The following is a 13,526-nucleotide window of genomic DNA, read 5'->3' as shown; positions in this document are numbered from 1 at the left end:
TCAATCAATTTCCCCCTACCTATTTATTCTCCTAAGTATCTATTCATCCTCCCTGGTAACCATTTATTGCTCCTAAACAGAACTAGGTATATTCCTCATCCCTTCCTCTAAAATGAGGATATATAAATTTCTGGACCTCATTGAGATACTGGATAATTGCTCTGTAAGTCTCCCCATCGCATGGTCAAAATAAACCTTTTTGTTAATGATATATATCATTGTGACTTGAACGTACAGAAAGCCTTCTGGGGCAAAGGAAAGGTTCCCTTATTCCCACAGTATCTATATCTAAAACCACAACTGAGACGGAGAGCCATGGCATTTGAGCGTTCAAATGTGGTGCTGGTGAGGTGGGGTGGAAGTCATCAGGCATCAGGTCTGGAAGTGCTGGGGACTGAGGCTGCAGACAGAGGCAGCAAGGCTGTCAGGGTCTCTGAGTCTGCAGTCCTGATGCTCTTGAAAGACAGGTGGTTCTGCAGTGTGGGTCTACCTCTACTTTCTCCTCCAATGCAGGAGGAAAAAAAACAAAAACAAAAACATGTTGCCTATTGGACCTACGCCATCTAGAAAGTAATCACCAGCGTTTTAGGAAGTCACCATGGTTGCTATAGACTCCCGTCTCTCTTCCCACAAGTGAACAGTACATTTTGCCAAGGCAAAGCAGCATGGGAAGGCCAGCGCAGGCAGAAGGGACACAGCTAATTTTCCCCCAGGCAGAAGAAGAACAAGGACAAGTGGTTTGAGGAAAAGGAAAGGGAAGTTTATTAATTTGCTGGCCAATGAGGAGAATGTCAGACTTTTCTTAAGGTACCATGGTCCCCCTGAAAGCAGAAGTACAGAGCTGTTAAAGGGCGTTTCAGCTTTGGGCTATTGCTGTTCAGCTATTGCATCTTGGGTAAACACAATCTGCTGACCTTGCTCCTGAAAATTCTGTAGACCCATCTCCTGTGGTTTAAAACACAAAGAACAAAAGCATTTTTCTGCCCCTTTGATTGCTCGCCTCAGACAAAAATGCTGGTATTAATTTTGTATAAATGGCGAGGTTATTTTTTTTATTTCCTTGCTTATTTTTAACTTTTCTTTCTTTTCTTTTTTTTTTTGTTTTCTTTCTTTCTTTCTTTCTTTCTTCTTCTTTTTTTTTTTTTTTTTGAGACAAAGTCCCACCCTATACCCTGAGCAGAGTGCAATGGTGTCATAGCTCACGGCAACATCAGACTCAGGCTGTGGGCATCCTGCTGCCTCAGCCTCCGGAGGCTGCTGGGATTACAGGTGCTCACCATGGCGCCCAGCTGGGTTTTTCATTTTTTTAGGAGTTGGGGTCTAACTCTCACTCAGGCAAGTCTCAACTCCTGAGCTCAAGCAATTCTCCCTCTTCAGCCTCCCACAGTGCTTGGATTATAGGCATGAGCCACTGTGCTGGGCAATGGTGAAGGGTGTTAAAGAGATAACTTGTAATACATCTTGCCCTTTGTCAGGCCCTTCCCTCAGTTACAAAGGTGGGGAAGGGCACTGTCTGGATTTCGGGGTACACTAAGTTGTTCGATGTGACTGCAGCCTGGAGTCTGTGAGGACAAACGGACATCACGGTGGCAATGTCAAAGGACACACAAACTTGTGCCATAAAAGGCATGTCTGAAAACATTGGCTGAGTTTCAGTGACTCCAGTCTCTGAAATACTAATTTCACTGCCAGTTCCTGGAGTGTGAGAGAGACTCAAGTGGCCTGCACTTGAGGGGGCTGGGGTCAAGCCCCCAGAACGTCCTATTGTTAATCGGTTCACACATCTGTGAAATGTGCAGGAAGGAAATCATGATGTGCAACAAGAAGGGGGTGAGGTCGGTGTTGGTTTCCATACAGAAGCAGATGGAGCCAACAACAAGCTTTACATGAAGTCAGCTCCGGTCCTTTAAACAGAAAAGGGGATTTCATTACTCAACTGGTCAGCTGGTGACAGCGTGGGGCAGAATATGCAACCTACTGAAGAAACAAAAGCCCTTGTAAATACCCTCAGAGCCAACACTTATGTTTAATTCAGATCAATTTATTTCCCTAAAAGGGCTTTTTAAGACCTTCAAGATTGTAATTTAATAAAATGAAGTGTAATTGTGCTACGTGCAGAGAAATGCAACACCATCTCATTGACAGAGGACTTTCCGAGTGCAGCCTTTTCTTTAATTCAGTCTTGCCAAGAGCAGGGACTTAGGAATCGTGATTACCTGGGACCCCTCCCCATTCCTCACTTTGGGAGCTGGTCAAGTTAATGGAAGCCTCCATTCCCTCCCGGCATCGTACAAGGAAGATGATAATAGGACCCTCCCAATGGACTCTTCTGAGGTCACACAAGGTAGTGTGCGTTAAGAGCCCAAGCGCCCCCCACGTTGGAGCTGGTATTATTATTAAGAACAAACTGCCAAGTAGGGTTTACTCTGTTTTTCAGATCTTTTGATGGCTTCTTAGTTCTGAGGCCAGGTTTTTAGTTCCTTGCTAATATTCCCTTTACCATTTATAAAAGAGGTGTGTCTGAATCTCGCTGCATCATTATGAAAACATGGCTCACAGCAGAGTCATGTGGGCGGCAGCCAGACACTGTGTCTTTGTTTGGTCATTTAGTGATGCAACCCTTGAAAAATCCTCTCTCAGATAATTCTGTTGGGAACAGTCTCCAAGCCATTAAAATGTTATTCTTTCAAGTCCTCCTGTGTCGGCAACCAGGGAATGGAGACAAAATGCAGTGTCATCGGGCTTTGCTTAAAATGAATTGAACCTTCCCCGGCAGCACATGGAGTGTGAAATTGATAATGAAGTCCCTGAAATCAGAGCTGTGACTGGTTGACGATGTGTGTCACAGAAGCAGGTCCAGAGATATCTCTTTAGCATGGTTTTCACGGATTTGGAAGTGGAGGTAATTTCAACAGGGGGCTAGAGGAGAAGCTTACACTGCAGGGACCTGGGGGAAAAGATTTTCTAAGCAAATTAGTGACTACTGATATTCATATTTTAGAAGAAACATTTAGCTAAGAGAGTGAAATATTTTGGAAAGAATCATTTACACAGAGGTAATTGGAAATTAATTACAAATAATCCTTATCTATTTAAAGCAGTTCTGCTAGGGAGAAAACCTGGGGGAAATTGCATGAGGTTATTCTATGCACAGACTAGAATTCTGGAGCCCGAAGAACAAATTAATCCATCCTCCTAATTTTGCAGATGAAAGGAGGCAGGAAATAGACACCTTCCTCAAATCATGGCAGTAGGGGTGATAGAGAGGGACAGCCAACAGGCTTCTCTCTGGACCCAATTCAGTGGATTGGAAGAAGTTTCATGGATCACTGTTTGAAGGACCCTGAGAGGAACATGGACGTGCTGGCAGAAGGGCCACCACAGGGGACCATTCTTGGGCTATTGTCTAGATTACCTGTGTTAACCAATCATCATTCCCTGTCCACCAACTATATGCTTTATCTGTGGGTTTTGTTTTTTTCAGCCATGCATACTACCCTGAAGGTCTGAAGTCGTAGTCTAGCACAATCATGGCATATCTGCTGAAAGCTTCCAGTTTACTTTGTGGTAGATAATTTATAAGATCCATTTTTTTTAACGAAAATAAGTGGACTAGAAAGCCAAATTCATATGAATACTTGTAATAAAACAAGAGAGTTAAGGACATGCTATGGTTATAGTTTTAGACTCTGCCTCTGGGTTTCCCTGTGTGATATCCTCAGAGATACACTGGTGACAAACTTAGAGAAGTGGATCCAGAGCAAGTCACTGAGTTTGGCATTTTTCACTGCAGTTGACCTTCCTAGGAGAAGGGCCTGTTCAAGCCAGAACTCTGCTGCCTGCTGAGTCAGAGTCCAGAGCATGGGAAGATGGAGGCTTGAATTTATTTATTTATTTTTATCTCATACTAATGTAAGAGTACAAATGATTAGGTTACCATGTTTGTATTTGCTAAGTAAAGTCCAAGTTGTAGTTGAGCCCTTCACCCAGAAGGTGTGCCATGTACCCCTACATTGTGCCAAATGCCCCTCCCCACTCCTCTCTCTCTCCTCACTTAAATTTAATTGTGTTTTTTCTCTATTGTGGGCGTATAGTTGTTCATCTACTGGTTTCCTATTAGTTTTAAGTACATTGGGTACTTCCTTCTCCATTCTTGTGATACTTTACTAAGAAGAATGTCCTTTAACTCTATCCATACAGGTAAATACATAAGATGTAAAGTCTACATTTTCTATGGCTAAATAGTATTCCATGGTATATATATATACCACAGTTTAATCCATTCATGAGTTGATGGGCACTTAGATTGGTTCCACATCTTGGCAATTGTGAATTGAGCTGTGATGAACATTCTAGTGCAAATGTCCTTATGGAAAAATGATTTTTTCTTCTTCTGGGTAGATGCCTAGTAATGGGATTGCAGGATCAAATGGAAGGTCTACTTTTAGCTCTTTGAATATTCTCATACTTCTTTCCATAGGGACTGTATTAGTTTGCAGTCCCACCAGCAGTATAAAAATGTTCCCTTCTCTCCACATCTGCACCAGCATCTTAGGGACTTTGTGAACTATGAAACTCTGAGAAAAAAAGAGGCTTGACGTTTATGTCAAGGGCAGTGGAACAAGATGGAAGGAATGGGTGATGAGCTTGGCCTTTGTGGAGCAGCTGCAGGAAAGACTGAGGAAATTCCACACGGCTGACTTCAGGGGGTCCCTGAAGTCCCAAGAATACAGGGTTTGCTATGCTGGTGAACGAAGAAGACAGAAGTAAGGGCGATGTTTAAGTAAAATATTTTAAATGTCATGTGAGATATCAAATGCCTCCCTGAGCCCAACATGTTCTATGTTTTCTTGCCTCGCCCCTTTGGCTGGTGTGAACAGGTAGGTTTCATGCCTGTGGATACAGCTGGTTGAGTCCTACCCTATTGCTATGACACCTGGAAGGGCAGCCACAAAGCTCCAGATCCTTGCACTGTGCCAGAGACAGAGGTGGCCACTTCTACGAAGAGACTCTGTCTCTTATTGGTGGAGCTGAGATGTGGGCAACTGGTTCTAAAGCTTAAGCTCTTCCCAATACCTATGTGTCTACACAATGAGGCGTGTGGGGCAGGGAATGCTCAGTAGAGAACATAAGTTCGCTCAGGTAAGTAGCCAAAGAGGTGGGTGGATACCTGTGGGGAGGATGTGGGTAGAAGAGATTGTACTGCCTGTGAATGTTGATTTAGACAAGTGGTTCTCAGTCTTAACTGAGCATTAAGATTGCCCTGGCAGCTTGGAAAGAGTTCATGTGCACCCCAGGTCCCTGCCCCAGAAATTCTGATGGGATTGGGCCACAGAGGAGCCTATTGTCAGTCTTTTAGAAAAGACTCAGAGATGATTTGAATGTGCCCGGTGGGCTGAAAACCTCTGACTTAGGGGCTCTGCTTCCAACTCGAGACAGAAGGAGGCCACTGAGACAGCTGCCCTCTCTTCCCAGGGTGAGGGGGTAGTAACTTTGGGAAATGTTGAAACCTGGGAGACAGACTAGGGAAAGACACAGAACAGGGGATGTGGGAGGCTGGGACTTGGCCGCAGTGCACATATCAGGATGTGACCACCCACCCAGCAGGGAGTGGGCTGGCTGCCCATGGGTTGGGCCACCATGAGGGGTAGGGAACAGGGGCTGGAGGGGCTGATCCTCCTACAGGCCCAGCAGTGCTTGGGAAGAGGCTTCACTTACAGTGACTCAGAGAACCACCCATGAAACTGGGGATGACAGCGACGTGATGTTTGTGATGTCAAGGGAGGAAAGACCAGAATTTGTCCAGAATAATTTGACCTAATGTGTCAGTTAAGTTTCCCTCAAGGAAAGAGATCTGATACAATAGACAGATGGGTGGGTGACAGATCATAGCTGGGGGAGACATAGAAAATAGATGTGGACGAAATACAGATATGCTGCGGGTGAGCAGAGACAGATGACAGGCAGACCACTGGTAGAATTACCCTATGGCTTTTGTAATTATTGGGGCTGGTTAGGCAAGTGTACATGTGAACGTCTGACATCTGTAGGGCAAGTCTTCAGGAAGGGTGCTTTTTGGAAGGTCTCAGGCCGAGGGGAGGCTGCTATCCACAGAAGGGGTTTCTTCTTCTTCAGGGAGGCCTCAGTTCTGTGCACAAAGCTGCTCAACTGATTAGGTGCAGCCCACCCAGTTTCTGTAGGGCAATTTCCTTCACATAAGTCAATAGATTATACCTGCTAATCACATTTTAAAACTCCACCAGAACCTCTGTAAGTGGACCACTCAAGGGACTGTAACAAACTGGTCACCATAAGGTACTAGGCCTGATATGTGCACCTGGTGCATGTCCAGTCCATAAAAATCAGGTCAACTCACAGACGTGGTCAGCTATGGTGCTACTGCACCTGCATGGCAACACCTCGATGAGTGTTTGTTTAAATGAGTGGGTACTCGAGCCTGGAGAAGTTCATATATAAAACCACCTCACGCTTAGATCTACAAGCGAGTTCGTCAACCCTGAAACAGAGCCCTCCTACTCCAAACTTCCCATCCACATCAGTTTCTTGGACTTTTTTCTTCTCCAGGTTCCTCAGAAACTATAATTTTCAATCAATTTTCCTGTTGATTTTTCTCAGAATCATCACTCGTGCTCGGGCTTTCTCCAAACCCATGCTAGCCAGCCCACGTAGACACGCAAACCTTTGCACCATGATCCTGCCAAGTCCTGACTGAAGCCTCTGCTCCAGTCTCACTACCTTCAACCACAGAATAATGAAACACCTCGTTCCTGTATTTGTTTCCTGTGTTAAAAAAAAAAAAATCTGTCCAGTCTAACTTGCTCACCCCAGCATCTCAGTTCTCCATCGTTCTGAATGTGACATGTCCCCCTCCCCAGCAGTCCCCTCTCAGCATGCCAGTCTCACAGCTGGCTCGGCTCTTACACTGACATCTGTCAGTGTCTGGGCTGGGATTTGCTCAGCACTTGGTTTGAAGTCCCGTGCTGAGGAGTTACCCACAGGATGAGTGCCTCACAGTAAAGTGAGACGTTAGGAGACATCAAATCTGAGTATCCTGTGAAGAGCGCTGACGGGAAGTAGGGAAAGACGGATGAGGTTTTCTGTTAGGTTGAACCTTATGCAATTATTAATTTGGGGGAGTCAAAAAATAGTTGCCCATCAGAAATTTCATGTGGCATGTGTGAGTTCAGAGCTGGAGGTGACTGGGTGGTGGGAGGGGAGGTGACTCAGGGATGAGGGAGGAAGTGACTGGGGGGTGGGAGGGGAGATGACTGGGGGGTGAGAGGGGAGGTCACTGGGGGGTGGGAGGGCAGGTGACTTGGGGGTGAAGGGGGAGGTGACTGGGGAGTGAAAGGGGAGATGACTGGGGGCTGGAAGGGGAGGTGACTAGGGAGTAGAGGGGAGGTGACTGGGGTTGGGAGGAAAGGTGACTGGGGGGTGGCAGGGAAAGTGATTGGGGAGTTGGGGTGAGGTGACTAGGGGTTGGAAGGGGAGATGACTGAGGGGTGATGGGGGGAGGCGACTGGGGGTGGGAGTGGAGGTGACTGGAGGCTTGGAGGGGAGGTGCCTGGGGGGAAGAAGGGGGGATGCTTGGAGAGTGGGAGGGGAGGTGACTGGGGGCTGGGAGGGGAGGTGCTGTCCCATTGCTTTACTCTCCTTCAGCTGGCTCCAGGTGGAAGTGACCACATTGGCTGACAGTGGCATTGCAGGCAAGTTGGCAACTGGAAATCTCAGCAGAGTGCTGGTGCTGGTGCTGGTGCTGGTGTGAGGATGGGGGGAAAAGCCACCTGGATCCTTGTAAGAACGAAATTGGCAGTGTGAGGAAAAAGTGTGCTGTGTGTGGATATTTTTTTTCCGGGGGGGGGGAGGTTAGAGTATTCTATCCACCTGTTTACTTACTTATTTACTTTTATCAATAACAATTTGTACAATAATAAACATCCTATTAGCTAAATATCTGTCCATATTCACAATTATTTCTTTAATATGAAAGCCTAGAAATGGAATTACTTGGTCCAGCCGTGTGAATCCTGGCATGGCTGTTTGAGGTTCTTTGCTGCCCTCCAGCATGACCTGGGACATACCCTTTCCTGCTAGCTGTGAGTGAGAGGGCTGGTTTCTCAATCAGTTGTCAAGAGTATGAGCGTTTTGTCAATGTAATAAGCAAATCATAGTTTATTACTTTTTATATGATTTCTTAAATTACTAATATTGCTGAATATCCTGTCCTCTTCAATAAAAGCAGTTTATGTAATACAAAAATGGAATTCCATGTTTATACTTTTTGAATCTCCAAATCAGACCAGGTTCAGAAACTAAGATTGCTACCATAAATATCCTAAGGTTGAAATCATATGTAATGTTGATGCCAGATGACTTGTTAAATCCTAGGTATTTTCACCAACTCTTTGCATTTTTGTTTTCATTGCGTAGAAAGCTTGCCAGGAAGTTAGGATTCATCAACAAATGTCTGAGCAATGCTTTAGCATCCTTGTGAAAGTTTACAAGTTTACACCATTTTATCGGAACATGGCTGATGTTAAAACTATATAAAACTATACAGAGGGAGAGAAGATGAAAGAGAGAAAGGAAGGGGGGGAGAGATGGAGAGAAGGCGAGAGAGCAACGGAGGCCCTGAGAAACAGAGCATTTCCTTAGACATAGAAAAGCAAATCAAATCAAAGGGCCCTTTGACAGGTGATGCTTATATAACAGTATTACTGCTACACAGATCCCTGGTTTGGTTTTTGAGGATGAATATTCATTATTCCATGAATTCTATCCATCTGCACTGGCTTTTAAACTACATCAGATGGGTCTGTAATGGCCCAGATATGAAAGCAAGAACACAATGGAGGCAATTGAGCACTCTTCACTTAGAGTGTTTTTCCCCCACTAGGGATTTGGGTATGTGAATTCCAACTTTCAAAAAGAATATTCTGTCTGTTGATGCAGAGTTACAAACAGAGAACATGGAAACTTCAGTCTGCAGAAACTGATGAAGAGAGTTGACAGAATCTGGGTGAATCTTTTGCCAAAATGAGAAAAATATTTGCATAAAGTCACCTGAATTCTACACTTTTCTCTAAAGAAATAATGGATATAGTGTACGATGTTAGGCTAGAATATGTGAAAAACCTCTGGAGCCCTCTTGCTTATGTTTTGGAACTCACAGTGTGAAAGATTTTATCATTTGGAAAGTCAGGGGAATTATTGCTTCATTTTATTGAAAATGTGACATTTTCCTAACCAGAAATGGTAAGTGATTTCATTGTCCTAGTTAGGAACTTATTTCTTAGTTCCAAAAGTGGAACTTCTGAGGATGGTGGTGCTTACAAGAATTGTGGAGATGGCTGAAATAAAATCAATATTTCAATGTGTCCTCCATCTTCCTGAGAATGAGGAGGTCTCTAAGAGAGGAGAATTAACAGTAGCAGCATTGACCAGATAGGCTACACATCCCAAAGAGATTGGGGTTCTTCTTTTTCTGGTCTGGGAGGAATAACCATAGTATTGGTAATCTTCAGGGACATACCTTGTTGCCTCAGGGTATCATAGGAAGATAATATTATCAAACCCTGACTCCTGTCTAGAATAGCTCAGCACTCAGGGGGTTGGGACATTTGCCTGGCATCTTTCACCTTTTAGAGCTAAGATGTCTGTGAAAACCAAGGTATAGTGGCTGCCTAAACTATTCTCGCCACACATCCTCCAAAACCAATACAAATCCACAAGAAAAACTACACAAATTTCACATGTCACACACTTTTCTCAACATAACACATAACAGGAAGGCAGAAAACACTAACTTCATATTACTTAAATACTAAACATAAGCACCCGTTTCAAGTGGGGTTATTTCCTTGAGTTTGCATCCTGGGAACTTATAGAACAAGATAGGGTCTCAAGGGCTGAGCATGATGGCTCATGCCTGTAATCTTTGCACTCTGGGAGGCTAAGGTGGGTGGAGCCTGTGCAAGAAGAGTGAGATCCCATCTCTAAAAATAGCCAAGCACTGTGGCGGGTGCCTGTGGTCCCAGTTACTCAGGAGCCTGAGACAGGAGGATCTCTTGGTTTTAGGTTGCTATGAGCTATGATACCACAACACTCTACCCAGGGCAACAAAGTGAGACTCTGTCACAAAAAGAAGATAGAGTCTAACTGAGACTAAATTAAAGCCATTCCCCTCAAAGTCCACTTTAACTAATTAAAAAAAATCAAACAAATAATTATTTTTACAAAAAGTAGAAAGGAGCACTGGTATTTCATACCACTGACCTTGGGGAAGGGACCCAGGAGGCTCGTGTGACCTAAACAGTCAGTCTTATAAAAGGCAGCACTTCCATGATGGAAGAGTAAAAAGGAAGTGAGAAAAAAATCTTTTGGAAAGTAAGTTTTGAAGGGCAAAAGGAGTAATAGGGAGAAAAGTATCATCCTGTATGAAAAAAGTATATATATATTTTAAGTCAAAGGACACAGACTCACTTCTACCTTGCTTTCTAAGAGAAGTCACCTAGCAAAAGAAATCATACTTTGGGACACTAAGAAAAGAAGTTATCTTGGGAGGAAGAGGCAAGATGGCCAACTGAAGCCAGCTTTTGGCAGAGGCTTCTGTCCAGAGGGAGAAATAATGGCCAGAAATAATCCAATAAAGTGAAAGATTGGGAGCTGAGCTGAGAGGATTGATAGGTTTGCATCACCCCTGCTGTGACAAGCTGGGATTCCAAGGAAACAAATTTCAGGTACAAAACCTATCCCTAAGAGGATGGGAATCATTCCCCCCACTTCTCCAGGAGAGCAGATTGAGGTGAGCAGAGAACAGAGGACCTTTTGCTTCACCAAAGGGGAGAGAATGACTGAAGGCCAGGACTCCCTCCACAGAGAGATACTGCTACAAGTCCAGACAGTCTCTTGCCTGGACCGAAAGTTGATCTAATATTCTCCCTACCTTCCTGAACTCCAAATTCACCCCTGCCACCTCTCCTGGCAGTCTGGAAGACTACTCTCTGAAAAATTCTGAGCATTTGGCAGATTTTTGCTAGGGTGGAGCACCTCATGAGCTGTGGGGCTTTGCACTGAAACTATAACTTTAATGAAGGCAGGGAGTCATAAGGGGAGAGAGATTTGCCCCATGTAGGAAAGAGGATAGCTTGGGACCCATGCTACTGACCACCAGGGACTGCTGCTCACTGGCTCCCTGGCTCGGCAGCCCACAGTGGGCAGCTCAGCTCCCTGCCAGGCTCCTGTAACCGGCAGCCTTGGCAGCGACTCCCACCCAGCCCCTGTGACCCACAGCCTGTGGCCAGCCACTCTGTCCTTTGGCTCCCCACCTGGCTCCTGGGAATTGTGACCTGTGGCAGGTGATTCCTGCCTGGCTCCTGTGAGACCCCTGAGGCCCCCCCAAGGCTGGTGACTCTGACCTTCTACTTCCTGCCTGGCTCTTGTGGCACAAGGCTTGGGGTCAGTGGCTCCACCCTCCAGTGCCCTGCCCAGTTCCTGTGACCCTTGCAGCAGTGGCAACACCGTCCAGCTCCTTGCTGGCTCCTGTGAACTTCTCACAGCAGAACATGAGGCTGGTGGCACCACCCCCAACAGTGGTGGCCAGCCCCTGACAGTGGTGGTGGCTCCACGGTCCCTCTCACTGGGGTCAAATTGAGCTGCCAATTTACCCCCCTGCCTAGATGCTGAAGACCATTTGAACTCTCCCACCTGATCTGTGTTTGTGTTTACCACAACAATTGGTTTGGAACTCTTGACCTGGGCCAATCATTGGGCACCCACCAAGGGTGGGTGTTGTACTGTGGTTGTGTTGTGGGGGTGTGGGATTCTCCCCTTCCAGTTGTCACCTCTGGGGGAGGCTGGTGGCTGACTTAGTTGCTTATGTATCTCCACAGCTGAGAGTTCAGCCCAAAACCACTGATTCACTAGGATTGGACAGAGACTAGCTGAATACAGGTCAGAGCCATCTAGCCCCACCACACCAAGCATGTCCCCAGAGTTTCAGGCTGTAGTACTGAATGGGACCTTTGTAAAGCTCTAAGGGAAAAGCACAATTACCAGTCCCAGTTCTTTGGTAAATGGCTGGTTAATTACAACTCCAGAAGCCCTCAATTCAATTTTACCTTGCCAGCTTCTCTAGCAAAATGGTGAAAAATAATCAAGGGGTGGAATCAGAGGAAAAACTTTGGCAACATGAATAGTCAGAGCAGATCAACTCCTCCAAGGAATCACAAAGTAGACACAACAGAAGATCCCATTCATAAACAAATGGCTGAGATATCAGCAATCAAATTCAGAATTTGGATTGCAAATAAGATCAACAGAATGGAAGTAAAGATGGAATTAGAAATTCAAAGAGTGATTCAAAAGTTATCTCAAGAATTCAATGAATTCAAAGACAAAATCACCAAAGATTTTGACACCTTGCGGCAAGAACTTGCAGCCCTCAATGATCTGAGAAATACAGTACAATCCCTCAGTAACAGTATGGAACATGCAGAAGAAACAATCTCTGATATTGAAGACAAAGCTTTCGAATGTTCCCAAATGATCAAACATGAAGAAAAGTGGAGAGCAAAAACCCATCACTCCCTGAGAGAATTGTGGCACCACTCCAAAAGAACAAACATTCGCCTCATAGGAATTCCTGAAGGAGAAGAGGATGGTCTGAAAGGCACAGATACTCCACTCCAAGAGATAATTGAGGAGAACTTCCCAAGCATGGCAAGAGATACTGAAATTCAGATTGCAGATAGTTTCAGAACCCCAGCATGACTCAACCCAAATAAATCATCTTCTAGACACATTGTAATTAACTTCACCAAAGTTAATATGAAGGAGAAAATCCTGCCAGTAGCCAGATGTAAGAAAACCATAAACTACAAGGGGAAGAATATTAGAATGACTGCAGATCTCTCTGCCGAAACTTTTCAAGTCAAAAGAGGATGGTCATCAACCTTCAATCTCCTAAAACAAAACAACTTTCAGTTCAGGATCCTGTATCCAGCTACAGTGAGCTTCATTTATGATACAAAAGTAAATACTTTAATAACATACACATGTTGAAGAAATTTGCCATAACCAAACCAGCTCTTCAGGATATCCTCAGACCCATTCTCCAGTAATGACCAGCACAATGCTCTACCACCAAAGTAAACTCACTCTGAAATTCTTGACCAAACCCCAATTTCCACAGTGGGGAATTGATTCAAAGATGCAAAATGTCCACTGGACTTTTGAAAAACTTAGCATCCAAAATACCACCAGTCTTGTCAATACTCTCAATTAATGCGAATGGCTTAAACTGTCCTCTTAAGAGGCACAGGTTGGCTGACTGGATATGAAAATTCAGGCCACATATCTGCTGAATACAAGAAACTCATCTTACCTTAAAGGATAAATATAGACTCAGGGTCAAGGGATGGGTATCTGTAATCCAGGGAAACGGAAATCAGAAAAAAATTAGGGGTGGCAATTTTATTTGTAGATACACTAGGCTTTAAACCAAA

This window comes from Nycticebus coucang, chromosome 11, assembly GCF_027406575.1.
Source record: "Nycticebus coucang isolate mNycCou1 chromosome 11, mNycCou1.pri, whole genome shotgun sequence".
In the NCBI taxonomy this organism is placed as follows: domain Eukaryota; kingdom Metazoa; phylum Chordata; class Mammalia; order Primates; family Lorisidae; genus Nycticebus; species Nycticebus coucang.
This window is presented reverse-complemented; position numbering follows the sequence as displayed.